The 26,663-nt window shown below is 56.2% G+C and overlaps 1 protein-coding gene and 2 long non-coding RNA genes across 7 annotated transcripts in view; 1 reads left to right on the top strand and 2 right to left on the bottom strand.

Moving 5' to 3' along the window:
* The window catches only part of LOC112531351 (zinc finger CCCH domain-containing protein 11A-like), an 88,500-nt gene that overhangs the window by 11,133 nt on the left and 50,704 nt on the right, over positions 1–26,663 (top strand). The gene's annotated exons all lie outside the window — the stretch shown is intronic.
* LOC112531471 lies at positions 6,480–14,636 on the bottom strand. 3 transcript variants are annotated; one of them, XR_005840442.2, is made up of 5 exons: positions 14,465–14,636; positions 12,476–12,581; positions 12,264–12,400; positions 7,972–11,781; positions 6,480–7,564 (listed from the first exon to the last, which is right to left on the bottom strand). It is a non-coding gene; the product is annotated as an uncharacterized LOC112531471 (long non-coding RNA). The 3 variants fall into 3 exon arrangements; XR_005840443.2 differs by having other exon boundaries at positions 7,972–11,323; positions 12,252–12,400; XR_005840441.2 differs by having other exon boundaries at positions 12,252–12,400.
* LOC121107077 lies at positions 19,481–24,663 on the bottom strand. The gene is made up of 4 exons (XR_005840491.1): positions 24,539–24,663; positions 23,497–24,068; positions 20,253–20,449; positions 19,481–19,845 (listed from the first exon to the last, which is right to left on the bottom strand). It is a non-coding gene; the product is annotated as an uncharacterized LOC121107077 (long non-coding RNA).

Consider the following 26,663-nt stretch of genomic DNA (forward strand, 5'->3'; position numbering starts at 1 on the left):
GGTCCGAGTTGCTGCTAACCAATGAGAGGCTGGATGGGAGTGGGACGGAGCTGCTGTTGACCAATGAGAAACAACAGGGGGAGGGATGGAGCCGCATCTGACCAATGAGAGGCTAACGGGGGCGGGTCGGAGCTGCTGCTGACCATGTAGAGTCCACCAGGAGCGGGATCGAGCTCTAGCTGACCAATAAGAGGTTGGCACGGGCCGGCGTTGAGCTGGGAGCGGAGCGGACACCCCCAAAGCAGCAGCAGTGGGAAGGGGCTGCAAGAAGCAAAGAATGGCGGCGAGGCGCTGCCGGGAGCAGCAAAAAGGCGGTGAGGCTCTCCCTGAGGCACCACAGCGGTTTGTTCGCCCACAGCACACACGCGTGTGTGGCCCCATCCCTGCGTGCAACCACATGCACGCACACACATGCAACCCCATCCCGTTGCGCAGCAGTGCACGCGCAAAGACGCGTGCAGCCTCATCTTCAGCTCCACAGGCAGGAGGAGACGGGCCGAGGAGAGCGCTCCCTCGGATGAAAGGCAGTGGGCAGCCATGGCAAAGGCTGAGGTGCTCAGTGAGAGCTTTGCCTCGGTCTTTGCAGGTGGTCGGGCTTCCCGTGCCTGCCGGGACCCTGAAGCCCTCGGTGTGGGTGAGAGGAGCGCATTCCGTCCCACTGTAACGGCGGAAGAAGTCTGAGTCCTCCACAGGGAACTGAATGTATGTAAGTCCGTGGGGCCGGATGATATCCATCCCAGGCTTCTGCGAGATGGCTGATGTGGTGCCGAGCCGCTCTCCGTTGCATCGGAAAAGTCCTGGCTGTCTGGGGAAGTCCCCAGTGACTGGAAAAGCAGAAAGGGAAACAGTGCTCCCATTTGTAAGGACGGGAGAAAGGAGGACCCGGGGAACTACGGGTCGGTGAGCCGCAGCTCTGTGCCTGGGAAGGTCCTGGAGCAGATCCTCCTAGAAGCTGTGTTAAGGCACATCCGAGACAAAGAGGTGATCCGAGACAGCCAGCATGGCTTCACCAAGGGCAGATCGTGCCTGGCCGATCCGGTGGCCTTCTGTGATGGAATGATGGCTTCAGTGGACGGGGGAGGGGCGGTGGATGTCATCTACCTGGACTGCTGCAAGGCCTTTGCCATGGTCCCTCACCACATTCCGCACTCTCCACTGGAAAGGTGTGGATGTGAAGGATGGCCTGTTGAGTGGATTAGGAACTGGCTGGCTGGACACAGCCAAAGGGTTGTGATCAGTGGGTCTGTGCCAGGGTGGGGGCCGGTCACAAGCGGTGTCCCTCGGGGGTCGGTCTTGGCACCGGTGCTCTTCAGCATCTCCATCAGTGACAGACGATGGCATCGAGTGCACCCTCAGCAAGTTTGCGGATGACACCAAGCTGAGCGGTGCAGTCGCTACGTTGGAGGGAAGGGAAGCCATCCCGAGGGACCTGGGCAGGCTGGAGAAGTGGGCCCACGAGAACTTGATGAGGTTCAGCAAGGCCAAGCGCAGGGTGCTGCATTGGGTCGGGGCAATCCCAGGTATTGATACAGAGTGGGGGAAGATCTCTTTGAGAGCAGCCCCGCGGAGAAGGACTTGGGGGTCCTGGTGGGCGAGAAACTGCACATGAGCCAGCAGTGTGTGCTTGCAGCCCGGAAGGCCAACTGTGTGCTGGGCTGCATTCAAAAAGCGGTGGCCAGCAGGGAGAGGGATTGTGCCCCTCTACTCGATCCCATCTGCAGTACTGCGTCCAGGCCTGGGGTCCCCAGCACAGGAAGGACGTGGAGCTGTTGGAATGGGTCCAGAGGAGGGCCACTAAGATGGCCAGAGGGCTGGAGCACCTCTCCTGTGAGGAAAGGTTGAGGGAACTGGACTTGTTTAGCCTGGAGAAGAGAAGGCTCTGGGGAGACCTCCTTGTGGCCTTTCAGTACCTGAAGGGAGCATCTAACCAGGAGGGGGACCGGCTGTTTATGAGGGTGGATAGTGATAGGACAAGGGGGAATGGTTTTCAATGGAGACGGGAGATTTACATTAGATACTAGGAGGAAGTTTTTCACTCAGAGGGTGCTGACGCACTGGAAGAGGTTGCCCAGGGAGGTTGTGGATGCCTCATCCATGGGGGCATTCAAGGCCAAGGATGTGGCTCCAGGCAGCCTGGTCTGGTGGTTGGCGACCCTGCACATAGCCGGGGGTTGGAACTCAATGACCTTTGAGGTCCTTTTCAACCCAGGCCATCCTATGATTCTGTGATTCTATGATCAGTGCCATGAGAGCTCTCCTGCTTCTACGTGTGAGGTTCGACTACACTGTGCCTCCTTTATGTCAGGCTCTTTTTCCCTTCTCTTTTTAAGGAAGGAAACTGAATTTGTGGGCCAGGAGAAAAAATGGCACAATCTTCCCCGCACTGCTCAGTTTGCAGGAGTTGCCAAGTGCTGCTCCTTTTCCTTGTATCCTTCAATTCCAAGTCCACATTTTCCCAAAAGCCAAAGAATTCAGAGATAACCACCTACAGATAAATGAGCAATTTCAGTATTTATTTCCGACTGTGGTAATTCCTTCAGTTCAGAGGTCACCCTTAATGTACGGTGCCTGTTTTGATTCTGACAGAGGTTGTAGTCGCAGCTGACTTTCCGAGGCTGCAATACGTGGTGGTGGGACAGCCTTGGGCTTCTGCGTTTGCATTAATCCCACGTTTCCCATCTCTGCCTTGCAGCTCTGCTGGTGCTGGAAGTGGACGGTATTGCAGTATGAATGAAGGAGCAGCTGCTGATGGGAGGCAGGAAGTCCAGGCTCATGAACGCTGAGGCATCTGCCAGTACTGGTACCAGAGGAGGCAGTAGTGACGCTGGGGGGCAGCTTGCAGAAGAAGATGAGGAGTTCCCCAGCAGGAAGCCACAAACCCGGCAGGAACCTGCAGGGGAATCGCAGCATGTGTGGGTGCCCAGGAGGAAATGCAGCCCCAGCGTCTGAGCAGCGCCTGGCCATGGAGTGCTGCGGCCCAAGAACAGCGCTATTCTGCCCTTGCCGAGATGGCTTTCCAAGGAGGACTTGTCTGTGGGGGTCAAGGAGGTTATTTGGGTTCTGTGGGCTCGTTGGGGTCTGTCCTCACAAAAAGCAGAGGGCTGGCTGGCTCATCCAAAAGCTTGGTGATTGCTTGGAAGCCCAAACCTTGAGCCAGTGACTTCAGTGACATCACATGAACCTTATAACCCCAATGATCCCAATGATCCCACATGGCCCCATTGACCCCAATGACCCAGCATGACCCCACTGACCCCACCGATGCCAAAGATCCTAATGATACCCATGACCCCATAAGACCCCAACAACCCATTTACCTCACTGACCCCATAGAACCCATTGACACTACTGACCCCTTTAACTCTAATGGCCTTCATTGATCCCAACGACCCCCACTGACCCCAGTGACACAATTGACCCCAATATCTCCATTGCCTACAATGACCCCAAAAACCCCCATTGAACCCAATGACCCCCATTGCCCCAGGGACCCCGTTGACTCCAATGACCCCATTGACTCCAGTGACCCCACTGACTCCAATAACCCCATTGAATTCAATGACCTCAATGACCCCATCAGCCCCCATTGACCCAAAAGACCCCCATTGACGCCAATAGCACCACTGACTCCAAAGACACCATAGACCTCAATGACACCATTGAGCTCAGTGACCCCGTTGACCCCAATGACCCCACTGACCACAATGACCCCCATTGCCCAAGTGTCCCCATTGAGCACAAGTGACCCCCATTGACCCTAATAACCCCATTGAATCCAGTGACTCCATTGACCACAATGACACCTTTGACTCCAATGACCCCATTGACCCCAGACACTATTGAATCCAGTGTCTCCATAGACCCCAATGACCCCATTGACTCCAATGACCCCAATCTGGAGGCAGCCTGTGGGAAACGTACTCCTGCTTCCAATCGTGCAGCGCCTGAGCGAGAGGGTGACCCATCCTGGCTACACAAGAATCGTGTGTATTTCTCTCTTCTGATGCTTCACAGAACCCCATTGGGTGAGCCTCCTGTTGGTTACTTAAACTTTGGTACCAGTCCTGGGGACCAAAACCACAGCCTGAAAGGCTGGAACCAGTCCAGGGGCTTAAAGCCACAGCCCCAGCTAGAGAGGCCAGAAGCAGCCAAGGGCCTAAGGCCACAGACACAGGCGGGGAGCCCAGCACTGGCCCTGGGACTTAAAGCCACAGCCGGAGAGGCTGACATCAGCCCTGGGACTCAAAGCCCCAAACACAGATGCTGGCACAGGCCCTGGGTTTCGTTTTCTACGGGTTCCCCTGGGACTCCATTGACCACTCGGAGGCCATACTGGTCTTGACTGGTTTTTATTGGGCTGCACAAGAGTCATCTTCACTTCTCCATTATTCAAATAACCCCACTAGGGTGACCCTGGTGGTGATTTCCTAAGATGTGGATCAGGGAGTCGTCCATTTCATTCGCTTATGATGAAAGCACGGAAGCGATGCGGGCACTCGCTGAGGTCACAATCACTGCTGGGGTGGCAGCGTTTCCGCCACAGCTGGTGAGCAGAGCTGGTGCTCTGGTGAGCGTGCTGCACACCGAGGCTGAGCTCTGGGCCTTCCGTGGAACAGATCACCCTGTGAGAGCCCGTCAGAAGCACCGCGTGTGCACTCGTCGGTACTCTCTGCAGGGTTCCTGTCCCAAGGGAGATTTTGGGATCGAGGCAGTCGGAGGAAGAGGGAAGCCAGCTCTTTCCAAGGGCCGGGGAAGTTCCTGTGCACAGAGGCCTGGGAACTTCAGCTTCCTTTGAGCCTTCAGCGGCCATGTCTCAGCAACGGAGACGATCATGCGGTTCCAATTGCTGCCGTCTGAGTGGCAAGGTATGGCTGGGCTTCTTCTGCTTGGTTCTTCCTTTCTCTTGCTCTCAAGGGGAAGGGACGGAGCAGGGGGAGCCCTGCTGGTCCTTGGTGACCTCAGTAACCGGTTGCATTCAGCGCTCACTGCTGACAGCCTGGGCTAACAACGCGGACGTGGCTCAGGCCGTCTTTTCCCTTAGTGATAATCAGTGTCTCAGCACTCTGATATCCCCTCTCTGGCACGATCTGGAACCTCTCTGCAAGCCTTGGCTGCCCGTTCCCACCACCGTTTCTTCCTTTCTCTCTTCAGAAGCGGCGCGGCGCGGTTCCCCGCGGTTGGGAGCAGCAGCCAGCAGGCTGCCAGAGATCCGACCGCGCCTTCCAGCGCACAGAGGGACGCAACAGGGACGGACGGTCCTTCATGCCATACAGAAGTGAGTTTCTTCAGCCCTCTGTCGTGAAGTGTGGAGGAATGAATTTTGAGTATTCCTTCTGGGCGGGTGCAGTGCTGCAGGGGATGTCAAGTGAGCATCCATTTGGAGTGCAGGAAGGAGCAGTGAGAAGTGAACTCTCAATCAGTTTGTGTTTGGGCTGTCCAAGTAGCCTCTTTCTGTTTTCTGGGGGGACGTGGGCATACTGGGCAGTACTTCTGCTGCCTGCTGGTGTCTGTGAAATCAACACACCATCTGTTGTTGTAGGGACTGGAGCCTGCGCGTCCATGGAGTGGTGCTGGGCAAGGCTGGAAACGCAAAGCCTCCGCAGGTAAGAAGCTCTTGCGAGCTGTGCTGACTGCAGAAGCGGCATAATGTTGTAGCAGCAGAAAGGCAAGCTGAAGAAACTGCTCTTGAAGACCAGAAGATTTGTGGTTGGCTGTGCTCAAATCTTCCACCACAGAGATGCTCTTCATGTCTTTCTTGTCTCCTTTCTGCCAGAAGCTGATGCGAGCGGCCTTCCAGCAAAGCGCAGCCTTGCAGAAAGGCAAGGCAGAAGCGCCCAGTGTGGCACAGCACCCAAGAGAGGTACAGACACACAGCAGGCACCTGGGCTTGGTGCACTGTCTCTCTAGTGAAGGCTTTCTGTCCGTCCTTTCCTGGGACTGTGGACGTTGTGTGTTGGTTCTGGTCTTAATCCCTGGCATGTACAGTTAGCATTCCTGTGCTGATTAGAAATGTGACCCCACAGTTCAGCCGAGATCCTATGATCCATGACCGTGAGCACTCGAGATGAGATGTCCCAGGATTGTGACCCGTTTTGCATGACTGAAAGTAGTGTTGGGCTCTCATTAAATCTCCTTGTTTTTGCCTTTCTTAACAGAGATTGGTGCTGAGCCAAATGCCAAAATCTATGTCAAAGTGGTCCAGCAGGTCCATACTGAGAGAGCTTCTCAACAGGCAGCAGCTCAAGCTCCTCTGCAGGCTGGAGGTCTCCCTAGAAGAGCAGGTCCCAGCACAGGGGGAAGACCTTCCCCTGCCGTGTGCCCCCGCTCTGTCTCCAACACCCAGGCTGGATGTAAACGCAAGGCCTTGGAGGAAGGGAAACCAACAGCAGTGCAGCTGCCTTCCAATAAGAGAGTGAGGGGGCCGAGTGGAGACTGTGTGCCGGCTCCAGCAGCACACCCTGGGCCTGCTGCATGCGCGGAGCTCCAAGCAAAGAGGTGAGAAGGTGCTGTGGTACCCGCCGTGCTGAGGCGCTTCCCTGTGCGAGCACACTGAGTTTGCTTAGGGTTGGCTTTGCTTTTTCCTTCTCCATGGAGGGGAAAAGAGTGGAAGGCTACAAAGTCCAAAGGCAGTGAGGTGCCAGAACGTGTAACCCTGTCTCTTCCCGTTAACTCTATGGCAGTCTTCTGCACGCCTCCTGGAAATGTCATTCACTGGGAGGCTTCCTAGTCCCATTTCCTCTGTCTTTTTGCTGCCTTCTGCTTGTACGGCACCCATGTTTCTGCCATTTCACTGTAGACAAAATGCATTCATCTATTTTTCTTGCCTTACAGAAAGAAGACGACAACGAAAAGAGAGGAGAGTGGAGCTGAAGAAGGCTGCCCTCAGAGCTGCCGCTGCACGTGCAGAGGTGAGTCCTTGGTGAACACAGACACGGCTCTTGTTGTTCTCAGGGCCTCCGTCTGTCACACATGAAAGGAGGAGACTGTAAAATCCCGAGGGAAGTGGTGTCCTGTTTCTACCCTCGCTCCGTTTCTTCCCAGGCCTCCGCAGTTGACAGCCTTGTGGAGATGATGCAGAAGCTGCAGCTGAAGGACTGAGAGGAGGAGCGTCAGCAGGCAGCAGCTTCTGCAGTGCGCGGCGTTACAGGGCAGTGCTGAGTGCCGCCCAACTCGGCACTCCACCTTCAAACGTAGTCAATAAAAACCAGTCACAATGAGAGATTCACAGAGAGCGCACGGCCTGATTTGTCCAGCGGCACTCGGAGAGCTGCTGCACCACCTCCTCGTTATTGGTCTCGCGGCGCTCGCTCAGAACTGCCACAGCTCCGTCAGTGAATGCTGCCGTCCAGTGATGCAACGGAGGCAGCAGTCCTTTGCACTGCCCACAGACAGACTGTCTGCAAAGCACGTGCAAAGAGCTGCAGGGAACACAGCCTGGCCATGAGCGTGCTAACTTGGAGAGCAACGCTGTGGAGATTGCTGAGTTTCCCAGGGCAGCACTGAGCGTTTTTTGCTGTGATGGCGGGTGTACAATGAGCAAAGTTCAGCAAAAGGACGGCGTTTTCTGAGAAAAAAATGACAGGCTGTTGGTCCAGAGCAGCATCTCTGCAGCTTAGGACCACCAGGCTGCCATCCCAGCACTGTTCTGCTTGCAGGCAGCGCTCCATGTTGTGGCACTCAGAGGGCGTCCCTCTGCCGTGCAGCCCTCCCCAGTGTCTGCCTGCCTGTCACTGCTCCAGATGGGATGGAGCTGTTTCCTTTGCAGTGCCTGCTATCTTTTCACATGCGTGCACCCCATCCCTCTGCACACCCACGCGCACGAAGACTCGAGCACTGCTCCAGCCTTGCACACTGCCATGTGCATGCACACAGATGCAAAACTTTCACCTGCAAGCACTGTGCACACAGCCAAGCGCAATGCACGCTCTGATGTTCAGCCCCACCTCTGCACAACCCCGTATGCACGCATACCTGCACTCACAGCTCGAGGACAAAATGCTGCTGGCACGGCACAGCCAACACGCAGGCGGTGGGCAACGTCAGGAGGAAAGGCCCCCCTTTACGCTCATTCATTCTCCTCTCTTGAATGAACGCATTGGTGCACAGCTGGAGCCCCATCCTGAGATGTGGATTGCTGCGGGGTTCCTCGTTGGTGGGCTATGGGGATCCTGGGATGGTAATGGGGGTCCTGTCACGGACTGTGGGACTCTGAGATCCCAGGAGAGGACTGAGGGGGTAAGGGAGGTGTGAGGAAGAAAACAAGGGGTTTCAGCGGGAGCTCAGAGGGGGATGTGGGCTGCTGCTGGGGACTGCAGGAGCCTGTGATGGCCCAGCTTGTCTGTAGGGGAGATGTACTGAGTCTGAGAAGGTCCTTGAGGAGCTATAGGGCTCTCTGGGGGTGTGTTTGGTGGATATAGGGACATTAAGGGATGTGGGAACACAGGCTGCAGGAGCAGAATGCTGTTCAGGAGAAGACAAGACGTGGGCTGCAGGTGGGACACAGGGGTATGGGGTAGTATGGGGACATAGAGAGTATGGGAGGATGTGGGGAGTGGTTTGAGGTAAAAAGAGGAAGGGGGCAGAGTTTGCAGTGGTTTCATTTCATCCTGAGAGGGGACTGGGTGTCCCTGTGGCCCAAAGGTGGGGCCCTGAGCCGTAACCCCACATGAGCCATAAACCAAGATGACCTCATCGCCCTCTATGTGCGTGACCCCATGGCTGCACGTGACCCAGAGCCCTGGGGGAACCATATCCCCACATGATCCTGTGACTCCCTGACTCTGCCTGCCCCCATCACGCTATGACCCGACGCCATGTGGCCCATAACTCTGGGATCCCTGCCCCCACCTCACCCCGACCATACCACCCATGTGATCCGTAACTCCATGTCACCCCATCTGACCCTACCATCCAATCTGACCCTATCACTGTGATTCGAAACCCCATCTAAACCCATAGCCACACATAACCCCGTAACTCTGTGACCCTGCAGGACCCCCATGTGACCCACGACCCCATGTCCTCACCTGATGTTGCCATAGAAACAGCATGTTTTCATGCCATAGAAACAGCATGTCACCTCATGTGGACGTAGAACCAGCTGCGTGTGGGGAAAAGGCATCTCCTTCTCGGGGTGAGGCTGCCCCACAGCTGCCCCAAAGAAGCCATGGGGAGGGCTGCAGCCATACGCCTCAGTTTGGAGAGCTGGGAATTGGCCAAAGGGGCCAGGAGAAGGACATGAATGCTTCTGTAGGGAAATACCTGTCCCAGGGTTTGGTGGGTTGGTAGCTTCTGTTTCTGTAAGTGCATGAGAACAGAACAAACTGATCCCACTGAGACCAGGGAAGGGACTGGAGCTTGGCTTGAACCAAGAACGGAGCAGGGATGGACTGAAGCAAATCAACTCTTTCATGGGACAGTGGCAGAAGAAACCCAAGTCAGCTGCAGAACAAACAACACAACCCCTTACAAAAGGGCGTCCCAGACTGGGGCCGTTGCAGCAGTAGGGGCAGTGCCTCTTGGAAGGCATCTCGCGGTGGGGAAGAAACTGCTCCAACATCTGCACTTGCAGCAGCTGCTGCAACGACCCCGAGAAATGGGCAGAGCACTCTGAGGGCAGCGCAGCACGAGGAAAAGGAATGCACGGTGGTGCAGAACGAGCGCAGAAGGATGGGGAGCAGCAGCGGTGGGATCCCCCTTTGGCACGGCCACCCACCGCTACGGGACTGCAACAAGGAGCTGCACCCTGCCGTGGTCAGCATGGCTCTGTGTGCCAGCTGTGTGCTGCTGGAAAGCACCCGAGCAGTTACGGGTGGGAGAGTGGCAGAGGAAATCATCCGAACATCTGCAGGGATAGCACAAGGCAGGCTCAGTGTGACGGCTGTGTCATCGTGCAGCAGACAGATGCTGAGCAGAGCACAGCAGGGCCAGGACGTTCTGACCAGGGGGAGGTGGAGAGTGCACACGAGATAAGGCACAGCTGCAGGACGGAGCATGAGACCCAGCACGTGCAACAGCTGCAAGAAATCCTGCCTGCCTGTCGGCATAGAAAAGCACACAATCAGCCCGAAAGGAACACGTTGGCCATAGACGACACCTGGAAAAACTGCACAGCGGATGCGTGGTGGAGACTGTGAGCCTGCAGTGCCCAGCCAAGGGGGAACAGGAGAGCAGTGGGTGCCATGGGAGGAGAGCTACAGGAGCAGAAGGAGCTCACAGAGGAGAGTGCAGTAACGCCACAGCAATCAGGAATGAGCTTTGCTGCTGCACTGAGAGCTGTGCCTGGTGGAACATCAGGGATGTGAGCGTTTCTCGCACACCCCACTGGCACTTGGGTTGATGTGCTGGGATGTAGGGAAGCCTTATGGTGTTGTGGGGCAGCTAAAGGACGCCTATGGGAGGGCTTCAGGAGCACTTTGGGGCAGCTTTGGAGCAGAGCCACACCTGGGAGCTGCCTTTACCCAACACACTGCTGCTGGTGGAACTGCTGCTGGCCACGGGCTGCGGGCAGTGATGGGGCTGCTCTGGGGCAGCTCTACGATGGCTCTGGGGCTGCTCTGGGCAGCTATGGGATACACGCATGGAGCCTCTTCCTTACCCCCAACAAACCCCTCGACCTCCATTTGGCCCCCCAAGATGAGGGCAAGATGAGCGTCAGAGGATTATTCAGGCTGCTGACCTACAGTGGCCCCAGAGCCACCTTATAGTACCCCCTGAACAAGCCAGGAACAGACCCATCCCTGCCCACAGCCTCATATGGGGTTATGGTGCTCACAGGGTTATGGGTCATGTGGAGCCTCGGGGTCACGCGGAGTAGTATGTGGTACTGGGCTCATGTGGGGTTATGGATCAGGGCTCCACCTTTGGGCTGCAGGGAACCCCAATCCCCTCTCAGGAAGAAATCAATGAATGCACTCCAGCACTACTCCACATCCTCCGTTCTGACCCCAAACCGCTCCCCACGAGCCCCCAGACCCCCCACGTACCCATGCCACCTGACGTCCCCGCACCCACAAGTCCCACCTGTACCTCACACCTTGCCTTCTCCTGTGAAGCACTCTGCTCCTGTAGGCTGTGGTCCACATCCCCTTATCCTCCCCAAATCCTCCCATGTTCTGATCCGTGTTCCCCAGTATCCCCAGTACCACCCACTTCACTTTCTGAGACCCACATCTGTGCCCTACACCTTCTCCAGCTCCTCATTCCTCACCTGCAGAAGCCAGCCCTGCCACAGCACTGTGAGGTTGTACGGGATCTGGAGGCAGGTCGGGGGGAGGAGAGGCCAAAGGTGGGCTATGGGGGTCCTGGGATGGTGATGGGGGTCCTGTCAGGGAACATGGGGGTTAGTGAGTTCCCAGGGAGGATCTTGGAGGTGTAAAGGAGGTCTGAGGGAGGAAATAGAAGGATTCCGTGGAAGCCCAGTGGGGGACATGGGGTGCTGCTGGGGACTGTGGGGCTCCATGTGGCTATGGGCCAGCTATGGGGGAGGTGTACTGCGTCTGAGGGGGTCCTTGAGGGGCTCCAGGGCTCTGTGGGGGGCTACAGGGTGTCTCTAGGGGTCTTGCTGGGAAACACTGGGAGGGATATATGGGCTCTGAGGGAATGATGGGTGGGCTGTCATGAGAAAGGAAAGGGCAGCCTTGTGGAAAGCAAGGGGACAGCTGGGGGAAGAACAGGGGAACGTCCCAGCAACGGACTTCTTCTTTCACATCCACATCTTCTGCTTCCCTACTGAGCTGCAAAGCTGCCAGAGGAGCTGCAGTACCGCTGCCCGACTCCTGCCTGTGTCAGAAAGAGCTGCACGTGAGCAGAGTGCAATTGCCATTCTAAAGCCAACTCCATCACTGCAGTCACAACACCACAACCTTCAGTATCTGCTACAGGCAGACGACCATGCCCTTGCACAGGAACCATTCCTACAGAGCAAGGGAAGTCCTTCACTGCCTTAGGTCGTGAGGAACACAGGAAGGGCCCCAAAGCCTTCAGCACATGACATGGAGCCACCAAAGTTGGCAGCTAAACACACCTTCTCCTTCAAGAATGAGCAAGACCAATCAATGCACCCTGCTGCTGCAGAGGGCTGCGCTGCATCTCCTGGTGCCACCCTTGGGCTGTCATCGCGCTGCCCACCCACAGCGCACTTTGAAGCGCCGCAGCCTTGCAAGAAAGAACAGAGAGCAAGGAGCTCTGCCGTGCACTTGCTGTGAGAACACAGAGAGGAGCCGTACAGCCCTTGCTCTCAGCACACACACCTCTTCTCTTACCAGCCGTTCATTCCTGCACAGCGCTGCTCAAACCCCTCCTCCATCTCTCCCTTCACAACGCCATACGCAGCCTCTCCCCAGCGACGAGCTCTGGGCTCTTTCATGCCTGTGCCATCATTGGGGCCTGCAGAACAAACCTGGGAGTTCAGAGGTTTGATTAGAATCGCTGCTACCGTGCAGGGAGGGAGGGCTGAGATGCACAGCGTCCTCACCTGCTGGATGTTGGAAGGGGAGGTTCAGCAGCAGCTCGACTCGCGATGATCAAGTCCTCCAAAAGCCGCCTTCTTTCTTTCGGATCAGCAGAATGGAGACTGAAACCTTTTCAAAAGGCATTATGAAACATGATTAGATTATTAAACATAATCATTAAACATAAACAGATTACCTCAAGCCCAAGGAGAAAACACGTTTCAGATTGAAGACCACAAAAGCATCATATTCTATTCCAAGACAACTTCAGTTCCAGTTTCAATTTCATGACTAGCATTTCACCCTCCCTGCTGTGGAAAGGGGGGAAAGAAGGAAGGGAGAGCCTTCTAGCCCCACATCCCTTTAGAGATCACCCTATAGCTCCAGATCATCCTATGGACCCACACAGCCCCTTAGAGGACCACATCCTCCAAACACCCCCTATAGCCTTATATCTCCCTATATCCCCAAATAGCCCACCACAGCCCCTCTGTAACCCCCAAAGGCCCATTTTAGCCTCCCATACCTTCTCCAGCATAACATCCCTCTCTACAGACCCCCCCTGGCCCCCTATCATCCTATACACTCTAACAGCCCGCCACAACCCCCTAAAAACCCACTATTGCCCCATATCTCCCTATATCCCCTCCACAGCCCCCTATAGCCTCCTACCCTACTAGAACCCTCCTACAGACCACCCACAGCTCCCTAAAGCCCCATAACCACCTATAAAGCTCCTATAGCCTCCCCATAGAACCATATAGCTTTCCCAATAGCCCCCTACAGCGTCATAATATTCCCCTGCTCCCTACAGCCACATAGCACCCCATGTCCCCTCTACAGCCCTAAGACCCTCCCTACAGTCCCCCAGCCCCTAAAGCCCAATCTCCCCTTATAGCTCCCCACAGACCCACACTGGCCCTAGACTCCCTCCAGAGCCCCCCACACTCTCCCATATCCAGCCTCATATCCCCCTAGAACCCTTCTAGACTCCATATCTCCCCTATATCCCCACAGACACCCTATATCCTCCCTCAGGCCCCCACAATCTCCTACAGCACAACATCCTGCCCTAGAGCCCCCCCCAACCCCTAGCACCCACAACCCTCCCACATGTTGCCACAAACCCCTAAAGCCACATATCCCCCTCGAACACACCTATAGCCCTTACAGCCCCCTCATAGAACCGTGGAGCTCCTCCCAAAGCCCCCTACAGACCCATATCACCCCTATACCCCCACAGCCCCCTAGAGAACCAAATCCCCCTATATCCCCCATATAGCCCTAAAACACTCCCTAAAGACTCTGCAGCACCCTAGAGCCCCATATCCCCCAATAGCTGCCCACAGATCCCTAGATTCCAACCGCATCCCCCTCTTTTCCCATATACCCCAATACCCCTTCTACAGTCCCCCACAGCTTTCCAGAGCCCCATAGCCCCCCTAGAGACACAATTAAGCTCCTTAAAGCCCCACACACCCATACAGCCACCCTAGCCTCATATTTTCCAACAACCCCCGCAAAGCCCTATATCCCCCTACGGCCCCCACTGAAGCCCCAGATAGCCCCACAACCCTCCCGATAGCCCCCACAGACCACTACAGCCCCATATCCCCCAATATCCACCCCTGTAACCCACTACAGCCCCCTGTCGCCCCAAAGCCCTACCCTATACCCCATACACTCCCATTTCTCCCTCTGGCCTCCCCATGGCCCCTCACACCCTCCCTGGATTCCCAACACAGCCCCCTACAGCCCCATCTCCTCCTACAACCCACGCACAGCCCTACATCCCTCTATAGCAACCCCTGTGGGCCCCACATCCCTCCATCCCCCTCTATTCCCAAAACACACCAATATCCCCTCATCCCTCGAGATCCCCACACAGCACATTACAGACCCATATCCTCCCACATCCCCCAAGAGCCCCCAAAGCCCCTCAGCTCTTACACTGCCACCACATCTCCCCCACTGCCCCTACACCCACAGACCACCTCAGCCCCGGGAGGCACCTCAACAAGCACTGGAGGCTCGGGGGGGCCCGGCCCCTGTGAGGGCAGCAGCGCTAGCGGTGGTGGGGGCCCCGACTCCTTCAGCCGCCCCAAATCCCCGCATCCCACGGCGAAGGGGACGGCCACGGGCTGCCGTCTGAGGGGACAGCTGGGCGATTCCAAGCCGGTTGCCAACGGCGCGCTCTGCCCCTCAGCCAATTGGAGCCGGCGGCGCTTCTGCTGACCAATCAGAGACAAGGGGAGGGCCAGAAATGCCGTTGACCAATGAGAGGCCAGCAGGGGCGGGTCAGAGCTGCTGCTGACCAATCAGAGCCAGCAGGGGCGGGATGGAGCTGACAATCACCAATGAGAGTCCACCAGGGGTGGGTCAGAGCTGCTGCTGACCAATCAGAGGCTGGCATGGGTCAGAGCTGCCGCTGACCAATGACAGGCTGGACGGGAGTGAAATGGAGCTGCTGTTGACCAATGAGAAACCAACGGAGGCGGGATGGAGATGCCGCTGACCAATGAGAAGCAAGCGGGAGTGGGACGGAGCTCCCGGTGACCAATAAGAGGCCGGCACGGCCCATCGCTGAGATGGGAGCAGAGTGGAGACCTTGCAAAGCAGGGCTGCAAGGCTGCAATACGTGGTGGTGGGACAGCCTTGGGCTTCTGCGTTTGCATTCATCCCACGTTTCCCATCTCTGCCTTGCAGCTCTGCTGGTGCTGGAAGTGGACGGTATTGCAGTATGAATGAAGGAGCAGCTGCTGATGGGAGGCAGGAAGTCCAGGCTCATGAACGCTGAGGCATCTGCCAGTACGGCACCAGAGGAGGCAGTAGTGACGCTGGGGGGCAGTTGCAGAAGAAGATGAGGAGTTCCCCAGCAGGAAGCCACAAACCCGGCAGGAACCTGCAGGGGAATCGCAGCATGTGTGGGTGCCCAGGAGGAAATGCAGCCCCAGCGTCTGAGCAGCGCCTGGCCATGGAGTGCTGCGGCCCAAGAACAGCGCTATTCTGCCCTTGCCGAGATGGCTTTCCAAGGAGGACTTGTCTGTGGGGGTCAAGGAGGTTATTCGGGTTATGTGGGCTCGTTGGGGTCTGTCCTCACAAAAAGCAGAGGGCTGGCTCATCCAAAAGCTTGGTGATTGCTTGGAAGCCCAAACCCTTCTGGCCTGCTATTAACCCCATTGACCCCACTGACCCCACTGACGCCTTTGACCCAGTGACCCCAGTGACCTCACATGAATCCCATAACCCCCCTGTCCCCAATGATCTAAATGATCCCACATGTACCCAATGACCCCAAGGACCCCAGTGACCCCATTGACCCCACCAATGCCCATGTTTCTAATGATATACCCGTGACCCCATATGACCCCAACAACACATTTACCCCACTGACCCCATTAACCCCACATGACCCCATTGACCCCAGTAACCCCATTGACACCACAGACCCCATTAATCCCACATGTCCCCCATTGACCTCAATGACCCCAATAACCCCAATGACCCAATTGTCTCCAATAACCCCCACTGACCCCATTAACCCCATTCACTCCATTGACCCCATTGATCCCAATGACTTCACTGACACCAATGTCCTCAATGACCCCCATTGACCCCAGTGACCCCTACTGACCCAAGTGACCATATTGAACCCAATGACCCCCTATGACCCCATTGACTCCAATGTCCCCATAGACCCCATAGACCCATTGTCTCCAATGACCCCAGTCTGGATGCAGCCTGGGGGAAACGACTCCTGCTTCCAGTCATGCAGCGCCTGAGCGAGAGGGTGACCCAGCCTGGCTACACAATTATCGTGTGTATTTCTCTCTTCTGATGCTTCACAGAACCCCATTGGGTGAGCCTCCTGTTGGTTTCTTCAAATTTGGTACCAATCCTGGGGACCAAAACGATAGCCTGAAAGGCTGGAACCAGTCCAGGGACGTAAAACCACAGCCCCAGCTAGAGAGGCCAGAAGCAGCCAAGGGCCTAAGGCCACAGACACAGGCGGGGAGCCCAGCACTGGCCCTGGGACTTAAAGCCACAGCCGGAGAGGCTGACATCAGCCCTGGGACTCAAAGCCCCAAACACAGATGCTGGCACAGGCCCTGGGTTTCGTTTTCTACGGGTTCCCCTGGGACTCCATTGACCACTCGGAGGCCATACTGGTCTTGACTGGTTTTTATTGGGCTGCACAAGAGTCATCTTCACTTCTCCATTATTCAAATAACCCCACTGGGTGACCCTGGTGGTGATTTCCTAAGATGTGGATCAGGGAGTCGTCCATTTCATTCGCTTATGATGAAAGCACGGAAGCGATGCGGGCACTCGCTGAGGTCACAATCACTGCTGGGGTGGCAGCGTTTCCGCCACAGCTGGTGAGCAGAGCTGGTGCTCTGGTGAGCGTGCTGCACACCGAGGCTGAGCTCTGGGCCTTCCGTGGAACAGATCACCCTGTGAGAGCCCGTCAGAAGCACCGCGTGTGCACTCGTCGGTACTCTCTGCAGGGTTCCTGTCCCAAGGGAGATTTTGGGATCGAGGCAGTCGCAGGAAGAGGGAAGCCAGCTCTTTGCAAGGGCCGGGGAAGTTCCTGTGCACAGAGGCCTGGGAACTTCAGCTTCCTCTGAGCCTTCAGCGGCCATGTCTCAGCAAGGAGATGATCATCGGTTCCAATTGCTGCCGTCTGAGTGGCAAGGTATGGCTGGGCTTCTTCTGCTTGGTTCTTCCTTTCTCTTGCTCTCAAGGGGAAGGGACGGAGCAGGGGGAGCCCTGCTGGTCCTTGGTGACCTCAGTAACCGGTTGCATTCAGCGCTCACTGCTGACAGCCTGGGCTAACATCGCGGACGTGGCTCAGGCCGTCTTTTCCCTTAGTGATAGTTAGTGTCTCAGCACTCTGATATCCCCTCTCTGGCACGATCTGGAACCTCTCTGCAAGCCTTGGCTGCCCGTTCCCACCACCGTTTCTTCCTTTCTCTCTTCAGAAGCGGCGCGGCGCGGTTCCCCGCGGTTGGGAGCAGCAGCCAGCAGGCTGCCAGAGATCCGACCGCGCCTTCCAGCGCACAGAGGGACGCAACAGGGACGGACGGTCCTTCATGCCATACAGAAGTGAGTTTCTTCAGCCCTCTGTCGTGAAGTGTGGAGGAATGAATTTTGAGTATTCCTTCTGGGCGGGTGCAGCGCTGCAGGGGATGTCAAGTGAGCATCCATTTGGAGTGCAGGAAGGAGCAGTGAGAAGTGAACTATCAATCAGTTTGTGTTTGGGCTGTCCAAGTAGCCTCTTTCTGTTTTCTGGGGGGACGTGGGCATACTGGGCAGTACTTCTGCTGCCTGCTGGTGTCTGTGAAATCAACACACCATCTGTTGTTGTAGGGATGGAGCCTGCGCGTCCATGGAGTGGTGCTGGGCAAGGCTGGAAACGCAAAGCCTCCGCAGGTAAGAAGCTCTTGCGAGCTGTGCTGACTGCAGAAGCGGCATAATGTTGTAGCAGCAGAAAGGCAAGCTGAAGAAACTGCTCTTGAAGGACCAGAAGATTGTGGTTGGCTGTGCTCAAATCTTCCGCCACAGAGATGCTCTTCATGTCTTTCTTGTCTCCTTTCTGCCAGAAGCTGATGCGAGCGGCCTTCCAGCAAAGCGCAGCCTTGCAGAAAGGCAAGGCAGAAGCGCCCAGTGTGGCACAGCACCCAAGAGAGGTACAGACACACAGCAGGCACCTGGGTTTGGTGCACTGTCTCTCTAGTGAAGGCTTTCTGTCCGTCCTTTCCTGGGACTGTGGCCGTTGTGTGTTGGTTCTGGTCTTAATCCCTGGCATGTACAGTTAGCATTCCTGTGCTGATTAGAAATGTGAACCCACAGTTCAGCCGAGATCCTATGATCCATGACCGTGAGCACTCGAGATGAGATGTCCCAGGATTGTGACCCGTTTTGCTGACTGAAAGTAGTGTTGGGCTCTCATTAAATCTCCTTGTTTTTGCCTTTCTTAACAGAGATTGGTGCTGAGCCAAATGCCAAAATCTATGTCAAAGTGGTCCAGCAGGTCCATACTGAGAGAGCTTCTCAACAGAGCAGCAGCTCAAGCTCCTCTGCAGGCTGGAGGTCCTCCTAGAAGAGCAGGTCCCAGCACAGGGGGAAGACCTTCCCCTGCCGTGTGCCCCCGCTCTGTCTCCAACACCCAGGCTGGATGTAAACGCAAGGCCTTGGAGGAAGGGAAACCAACAGCAGTGCAGCTGCCTTCCAATAAGAGAGTGAGGGGGCCGAGTGGAGACTGTGTGCCGGCTCCAGCAGCACACCCTGGGCCTGCTGCTGCTCGGAGCTCCAAGCAAAGAGGTGAGAAGGTGCTGTGGTACCCGCCGTGCTGAGGCGCTTCCCTGTGCGAGCACACTGAGTTTGCTTAGGGTTGGCTTTGCTTTTTCCTTCTCCATGGAGGGGAAAAGAGTGGAAGGCTACAAAGTCCAAAGGCAGTGAGGTGCCAGAACGTGTAACCCTGTCTCTTCCCGTTAACTCTATGGCAGTCTTCTGCACGCCTCCTGGAAATGTCATTCACTGGGAGGCTTCCTAGTCCCATTTCCTCTGTCTTTTTGCTGCCTTCTGCTTGTACGGCACCCATGTTTCTGCCATTTCACTGTAGACAAAATGCATTCATCTATTTTTCTTGCCTTACAGAAAGAAGACGACAACGAAAAGAGAGGAGAGTGGAGCTGAAGAAGGCTGCCCTCAGAGCTGCCGCTGCACGTGCAGAGGTGAGTCCTTGGTGAACACAGACACGGCTCTTGTTGTTCTCAGGGCCTCTGTCTGTCACACATGAAAGGAAGAGACTGTAAAATCCCGAGGGAAGTGGTGTCCTGTTTCTACCCTCGCTCCGTTTCTTCCCAGGCCTCCGCAGTGGACAGCCTTGTGGAGATGATGCAGAAGCTGCAGCTGAAGGACTGAGAGGAGGAGCGTCAGCAGGCAGCAGCTTCTGCAGTGCGCGGCGTTACAGGGCAGTGCTGAGTGCCGCCCAACTCGGCACTCCACCTTCAAACGTAGTCAATAAAAACCAGTCAAATTTATAGATTCACAGAGAGCGCACGGCCTGATTTGTCCAGCGGCACTCGGAGAGCTGCTGCACCACCTCCTCGTTATTGGTCTCGCGGCGCTCGCTCAGAACTGCCACAGCTCCGTCAGTGAATGCTGCCGTCCAGTGATGCAACGGAGGCAGCAGTCCTTTGCACTGCCCACAGACAGACTGTCTGCAAAGCACGTGCAAAGAGCTGCAGGGAACACAGCCTGGCCATGAGCGTGCTAACTTGGAGAGCAACGCTGTGGAGATTGCGGAGTTTCCCAGGGCAGCACTGAGCGTTTTTTGCTGTGATGGCGGGTGTACAATGAGCAAAGTTCAGCAAAAGGACGGCGTTTTCTGAGAAAAAAATGACAGGCTGTTGGTCCAGAGCAGCATCTCTGCAGCTTAGGACCACCAGGCTGCCATCCCAGCACTGTTCTGCTTGCAGGCAGCGCTCCATGTTGTGGCACTCAGAGGGCGTCCCTCTGCCGTGCAGCCCTCCCCAGTGCCTGCCTGCCTGTCACTGCTCCAGATGGGATGGAGCTGTTTCCTTTGCAGTGCCTGCTATCTTTTCACATGCGTGCACCCCATCCCTCTGCACACCCACGAGCACGAAGACTCGAGCACTGCTCCAGCCTTGCACACTGCCATGTGCATGCACACAGATGCAAAACTTTCACCTGCAAGCACTGTGCACACAGCCAAGCGCAATGCACGCTCTGATGTTCAGCCCCACCTCTGCACAACCCCGTATGCACGCATACCTGCACTCACAGCTCGAGGACAAAATGCTGCTGGCACGGCACAGCCAACACGCAGGCGGTGGGCAACGTCAGGAGGAAAGGCCCCCCTTTACGCTCATTCATTCTCCTCTCTTGAATGAACGCATTGGTGCACAGCTGGAGCCCCATCCTGAGATGTGGATTGCTGCGGGGTTCCTCGTTGGTGGGCTATGGGGATCCTGGGATGGTAATGGGGGTCCTGTCACGGACTGTGGGACTCTGAGATCCCAGGAGAGGACTGAGGGGGTAAGGGAGGTGTGAGGAAGAAAACAAGGGGTTTCAGCGGGAGCTCAGAGGGGGATGTGGGCTGCTGCTGGGGACTGCAGGAGCCTGTGATGGCCCAGCTTGTCTGTAGGGGAGATGTACTGAGTCTGAGAAGGTCCTTGAGGAGCTATAGGGCTCTCTGGGGGTGTGTTTGGTGGATATAGGGACATTAAGGGATGTGGGAACACAGGCTGCAGGAGCAGAATGCTGTTCAGGAGAAGACAAGACGTGGGCTGCAGGTGGGACACAGGGGCATGGGGTAGTATGGGGACATAGAGAGTATGGGAGGATGTGGGGAGTGGTTTGAGGTAAAAAGAGGAAGGGGGCAGAGTTTGCAGTGGTTTCATTTCATCCTGAGAGGGGACTGGGTGTCCCTGTGGCCCAAAGGTGGGGCCCTGAGCCGTAACCCCACATGAGCCATAAACCAAGATGACCTCATCGCCCTCTATGTGCGTGACCCCATGGCTGCACGTGACCCACAGCCCTGATGGGAACCATATCCCCCACATGATCCTGTGACTCCCTGACTCTGCCTGCCCCCATCACGCTATGACCCGACGCCATGTGGCCCATAACTCTGGGATCCCTGCCCCCACCTCACCCCGACCATACCACCCATGTGATCCGTAACTCCATGTCACCCCATCTGACCCTACCATCCAATCTGACCCTATCACTGTGATTCGAAACCCCATCTAAACCCATAGCCACACATAACCCCGTAACTCTGTGACCCTGCAGGACCCCCATGTGACCCACGACCCCATGTCCTCACCTGATGTTGCCATAGAAACAGCATGTTTTCATGCCATAGAAACAGCATGTCACCTCATGTGGACGTAGAACCAGCTGCGTGTGGGGAAAAGGCATCTCCTTCTCGGGGTGAGGCTGCCCCACAGCTGCCCCAAAGAAGCCATGGGGAGGGCTGCAGCCATACGCCTCAGTTTGGAGAGCTGGGAATTGGCCAAAGGGGCCAGGAGAAGGACATGAATGCTTCTGTAGGGAAATACCTGTCCCAGGGTTTGGTGGGTTGGTAGCTTCTGTTTCTGTAAGTGCATGAGAACAGAACAAACTGATCCCACTGAGACCGGGGAAGGGACTGGAGCTTGGCTTGAACCAAGAACGGAGCAGGGATGGACTGAAGCAAATCAACTCTTTCATGGGACAGTGGCAGAAGAAACCCAAGTCAGCTGCAGAACAAACAACACAACCCCTTACAAAAGGGCGTCCCAGACTGGGGCCGTTGCAGCAGTAGGGGCAGTGCCTCTTGGAAGGCATCTCGCGGTGGGGAAGAAACTGCTCCAACATCATGCACTTGCAGCAGCTGCTGCAACGACCCCGAGAAATGGGCAGAGCACTCTGAGGGCAGCGCAGCACGAGGAAAAGGAATGCACGGTGGTGCAGAACGAGCGCAGAAGGATGGGGAGCAGCAGCGGTGGGATCCCCCTTTGGCACGGCTACCCACCGCTACGGGACTGCAACAAGGAGCTGCACCCTGCCGTGGTCAGCATGGCTCTGTGTGCCAGCTGTGTGCTGCTGGAAAGCACCCGAGCGGTTACGGGTGGGAGAGTGGCAGAGGAAATCATCCGAACATCTGCAGGGATAGCACAAGGCAGGCTCAGTGTGACGGCTGTGTCATCGTGCAGCAGACAGATGCTGAGCAGAGCACAGCAGGGCCAGGACGTTCTGACCAGGGGGAGGTGGAGAGTGCACACGAGATAAGGCACAGCTGCAGGACGGAGCATGAGACCCAGCACGTGCAACAGCTGCAAGAAATCCTGCCTGCCTGTCTGCATAGAAAAGCACACAATCAGCCCGAAAGGAACACGTTGGCCATAGACGACACCTGGAAAAACTGCACAGCGGATGCGTGGTGGAGACTGTGAGCCTGCAGTGCCCAGCCAAGGGGGAACAGGAGAGCAGTGGGTGCCATGGGAGGAGAGCTACAGGAGCAGAAGGAGCTCACAGAGGAGAGTGCAGTAACGCCACAGCAATCAGGAATGAGCTTTGCTGCTGCACTGAGAGCTGTGCCTGGTGGAACATCAGGGATGTGAGCGTTTCTCGCACACCCCACTGGCACTTGGGTTGATGTGCTGGGATGTAGGGAAGCCTTATGGTGTTGTGGGGCAGCTAAAGGACGCCTATGGGAGGGCTTCAGGAGCACTTTGGGGCAGCTTTGGAGCAGAGCCACACCTGGGAGCTGCCTTTACCCAACACACTGCTGCTGGTGGAACTGCTGCTGGCCACGGGCTGCGGGCAGTGATGGGGCTGCTCTGGGGCAGCTCTACGATGGCTCTGGGGCTGCTCTGGGCAGCTATGGGATACACGCATGGAGCCTCTTCCTTACCCCCAACAAACCCCTCGACCTCCATTTGGCCCCCCAAGATGAGGGCAAGATGAGCGTCAGAGGAATTATTCAGGCTGCTGACCTACAGTGGCCCCAGAGCCACCTTATAGTACCCCCTGAACAAGCCAGGAACAGACCCATCCCTGCCCACAGCCTCATATGGGGTTATGGTGCTCACAGGGTTATGGGATCATGTGGAGCCTCGGGGTCACGCGGAGTAGTATGTGGTACTGGGCTCATGTGGGGTTATGGATCAGGGCTCCACCTTTGGGCTGCAGGGAACCCCAATCCCCTCTCAGGAAGAAATCAATGAATGCACTCCAGCACTACTCCACATCCTCCAGTTCTGACCCCAAACCGCTCCCCACGAGCCCCCAGACCCCCCACGTACCCATGCCACCTGACGTCCCCGCACCCACAAGTCCCACCTGTACCTCACACCTTGCCTTCTCCTGTGAAGCACTCTGCTCCTGTAGGCTGTGGTCCACATCCCCTTATCCTCCCCAAATCCTCCCATGTTCTGATCCGTGTTCCCCAGTATCCCCAGTACCACCCACTTCACTTTCTGAGACCCACATCTGTGCCCTACACCTTCTCCAGCTCCTCATTCCTCACCTGCAGAAGCCAGCCCTGCCACAGCACTGTGAGGTTGTACGGGATCTGGAGGCAGGTCGGGGGGAGGAGAGGCCAAAGGTGGGCTATGGGGGTCCTGGGATGGTGATGGGGGTCCTGTCAGGGAACATGGGGGTTAGTGAGTTCCCAGGGAGGATCTTGGAGGTGTAAAGGAGGTCTGAGGGAGGAAATAGAAGGATTCCGTGGAAGCCCAGTGGGGGACATGGGGTGCTGCTGGGGACTGTGGGGCTCCATGTGGCTATGGGCCAGCTATGGGGGAGGTGTACTGCGTCTGAGGGGGTCCTTGAGGGGCTCCAGGGCTCTGTGGGGGGCTACAGGGTGTCTCTAGGGGTCTTGCTGGGAAACACTGGGAGGGATATATGGGCTCTGAGGGAATGATGGGTGGGCTGTCATGAGAAAGGAAAGGGCAGCCTTGTGGAAAGCAAGGGGACAGCTGGGGGAAGAACAGGGGAACGTCCCAGCAACGGACTTCTTCTTTCACATCCACATCTTCTGCTTCCCTACTGAGCTGCAAAGCTGCCAGAGGAGCTGCAGTACCGCTGCCCGACTCCTGCCTGTGTCAGAAAGAGCTGCACGTGAGCAGAGTGCAATTGCCATTCTAAAGCCAACTCCATCACTGCAGTCACAAAACCACAACCTTCAGTATCTGCTACAGGCAGACGACCATGCCCTTGCACAGGAACCATTCCTACAGAGCAAGGGAAGTCCTTCACTGCCTCAGGACGTGAGGAACACAGGAAGGGCCCCAAAGCCTTCAGCACATGACATGGAGCCACCAAAGTTGGCAGCTAAACACACCTTCTCCTTCAAGAATGAGCAAGACCAATCAATGCACCCTGCTGCTGCAGAGGGCTGCGCTGCATCTCCTGGTGCCACCCTTGGGCTGTCATCGCGCTGCCCACCCACAGCGCACTTTGAAGCGCCGCAGCCTTGCAAGAAAGAACAGAGAGCAAGGAGCTCTGCCGTGCACTTGCTGTGAGAACACAGAGAGGAGCCGTACAGCCCTTGCTCTCAGCACACACACCTCTTCTCTTACCAGCCGTTCATTCCTGCACAGCGCTGCTCAAACCCCTCCTCCATCTCTCCCTTCACAACGCCATACGCAGCCTCTCCCCAGCGACGAGCTCTGGGCTCTTTCATGCCTGTGCCATCATCTGGGGCCTGCAGAACAAACCTGGGAGTTCAGAGGTTTGATTAGAATCGCTGCTACCGTGCAGGGAGGGAGGGCTGAGATGCACAGCGTCCTCACCTGCTGGATGTTGGAAGGGGAGGTTCAGCAGCAGCTCGACTCGCGATGATCAAGTCCTCCAAAAGCCGCCTTCTTTCTTTCGGATCAGCAGAATGGAGACTGAAACCTTTTCAAAAGGCATTATGAAACATGATTAGATTATTAAACATAATCATTAAACATAAACAGATTACCTCAAGCCCAAGGAGAAAACACGTTTCAGATTGAAGACCACAAAAGCATCATATTCTATTCCAAGACAACTTCAGTTCCAGTTTCAATTACATGACTAGCATTTCACCCTCCCTGCTGTGGAAAGGGGGGAAAGAAGGAAGGGAGAGCCTTCTAGCCCCACATCCCTTTAGAGATCACCCTATAGCTCCAGATCATCCTATGGACCCACACAGCCCCTTAGAGGACCACATCCTCCAAACACCCCCTATAGCCTTATATCTCCCTATATCCCCAAATAGCCCACCACAGCCCCTCTGTAACCCCCAAAGGCCCATTTTAGCCTCCCATACCTTCTCCAGCATAACATCCCTCTCTACAGACCCCCCCTGGCCCCCTATCATCCTATACACTCTAACAGCCCGCCACAACCCCCTAAAAATCCACTATTGCCCCATATCTCCCTATATCCCCTCCACAGCCCCCTATAGCCTCCTACCCTACTAGAACCCTCCTACAGACCACCCACAGCTCCCTATAGCCCCATAACCACCTATAAAGCTCCTATAGCCTCCCCATAGAACCATATAGCTTTCCCAATAGCCCCCTACAGCGTCATAATATTCCCCTGCTCCCTACAGCCACATAGCACCCCATGTCCCCTCTACAGCCCTAAGACCCTCCCTACAGTCCCCCAGCCCCTAAAGCCCAATCTCCCCTTATAGCTACCCCACAGACCCACACTGGCCCTAGACTCCCTCCAGAGCCCCCCACACTCTCCCATATCCAGCCTCATATCCCCCTAGAACCCTTCTAGACTCCATATCTCCCCTATATCCCCACAGACACCCTATATCCTCCCTCAGGCCCCCACAATCTCCTACAGCACAACATCCTGCCCTAGAGCCCCCCCCAACCCCTAGCACCCTACAACCCTCCCACATGTTGCCACAAACCCCTAGAGCCACATATCCCCCTCGAACACACCTATAGCCCTTACAGCCCCCTCATAGAACCGTGGAGCTCCTCCCAAAGCCCCCTACAGACCCATATCACCCCTATACCCCCACAGCCCCCTAGAGAACCAAATCCCCCTATATCCCCCATATAGCCCTAAAACACTCCCTAAAGACTCTGCAGCACCCTAGAGCCCCATATCCCCCAATAGCTGCCCACAGATCCCTAGATTCCAACCGCATCCCCCTCTTTTCCCATATACCCCAATACCCCTTCTACAGTCCCCCACAGCTTTCCAGAGCCCCATAGCCCCCCTAGAGACACAATTAAGCTCCTTAAAGCCCCACACACCCATACAGCCACCCTAGCCTCATATTTCTCCAACAACCCCCACACAGCCCTATATCCCCTACTGCAGCCCCACTGAAGCCCCAGATAGCCCCACAATCCCTCCCGATAGCCCCCACAGACCACTACAGCCCCATATCCCCCAATATCCACCCCTGTAACCCACTACAGCCCCCTGTCGCCCCAAAGCACTACCCTATACCCCATACAGTCCCATTTCTCCCTCTGGCCTCCCCATGGCCCCTCACACCCTCCCTGGATTCCCAACACAGCCCCCTACAGCCCCATCTCCTCCTACAACCCACGCACAGCCCTACATCCCTCTATAGCACCCCCTGTGGGCCCCACATCCCTCCATCCCCCTCTATTCCCAAAACACACCGATATCCCCATATCCCTCGAGATCCCCACACAGCACCCTACAGACCCATATCCTCCCACATCC

This window comes from Gallus gallus, chromosome 17 (assembly GCF_016699485.2).
Source record: "Gallus gallus isolate bGalGal1 chromosome 17, bGalGal1.mat.broiler.GRCg7b, whole genome shotgun sequence".
Lineage (NCBI taxonomy): Eukaryota > Metazoa > Chordata > Aves > Galliformes > Phasianidae > Gallus > Gallus gallus.